This window comes from Rhincodon typus, chromosome 7 (genome assembly GCF_021869965.1).
Source record: "Rhincodon typus isolate 14 chromosome 7, sRhiTyp1.1, whole genome shotgun sequence".
NCBI classification, from domain to species: domain Eukaryota; kingdom Metazoa; phylum Chordata; class Chondrichthyes; order Orectolobiformes; family Rhincodontidae; genus Rhincodon; species Rhincodon typus.
Genome location: NC_063338.1, coordinates 92478518 through 92479572, shown reverse-complemented (window position 1 = coordinate 92479572; position 1055 = coordinate 92478518). Strand labels below are relative to the sequence as shown.

Below are 1055 nucleotides of genomic sequence, written 5' to 3'. Positions count from 1 at the left end.
CTCCCGCCCACACCCCCAGCTCCCCTGCCCTCCCATACCCCACAGCTCCAGCCCACACCCCCAGCTCCCCTCCCCCCAACCCCCACTGCTCCACCCACTCCTCCAGCTCTCCTCCCCAGGCCCCACAGTTCCCGTCTTCCTTACTCCCTCCGATAACCCACCCCTTGGTATCCTCCTCCCTCACCCAAATGCCCGTGTTCTTACCGGGGACACTGAGCCGGGCCGGCGGGTTAAAGGAAACGCTGCCCGGGCGGCAGCTCCGGGCTCGGGCTGACGTTTCCCCCTACACCCCGTCTCTCTCCCGGCTCCTTGCCCTCTCGGAAAGGCCTGTGTTCCCGGGACTGCAGGCGGATCATGTTCAGCGGCGCCGCCTCACGGCATTTCCCCTCCCCCTCGCCTGCCGCAGGGCCTGCCGTTTGGATCGGGATCTCTCCGGGACCCTGAGGATGCCTACACCCGCCTCTCCTCACATCATCAATCAATCAGTAAATAAGTAAATGGTCCCTGAATGAGTTTGTCGATGCTCTGCTCCTCCTGACGGCAAGCGGCCGGGCTCGCGCTCCCTTAGCAACCACACAGCGCGTGTCTAGGGCGACCGGTGAATCCCGCGCTTACGGCACGTTACGTGACAAGGCAACGTGCGCGCCCCCATACCTCATGCTGACGGCATGCGCATTCCCGCCGTCAAACGTAGGCTACCTTCCCGACTTCTGACGCAGGCGACGTGCGCGCCCCCGCCTATTTCACCGGCAAGATGCGCAGTCCCACCTTTTACACAGGCAATGTGCGCAGTCTGCCCTTTAAACACATGCGCAGTCCTGCACTTTACACAGGTAGGTGAGTAGTCCCGCCCTTTAAACACACATGCGCAGTCCCACCTTTTACATAGGTAACATGCACACAGCATCCTTTAAACACATGCATAGTCTCACACCCTACACAGGCAACATGAACAATCCACCCTTTAAACACACATGCGCTGTCCTGCACTTTACACAGGTAATTTAGACATCCTGCCCTTTTAACACACATGCGCAGTCCCACCCCTTTACACA

At 60.0% G+C, this 1055-nt stretch overlaps 1 protein-coding gene across 3 annotated transcripts in view; it reads right to left on the bottom strand.

The window, feature by feature from the left end:
* Positions 1–749, bottom strand: part of ttll4 (tubulin tyrosine ligase-like family, member 4) — an 89260-nt gene extending 88511 nt beyond the window's left edge. For 2 of the 3 annotated variants that reach the window (XR_007262469.1, XM_048599078.1), the window contains exon 1: positions 205–605. The gene's annotated coding sequence lies outside the window, so the exon portion shown is untranslated. Of the gene's footprint in view, positions 1–204; positions 606–654 lie in introns of those variants that run through there. The other variant, XM_048599079.1, reaches the window with a different exon arrangement.
* Between the last annotated feature and the right edge of the window lie 306 nt (positions 750–1055).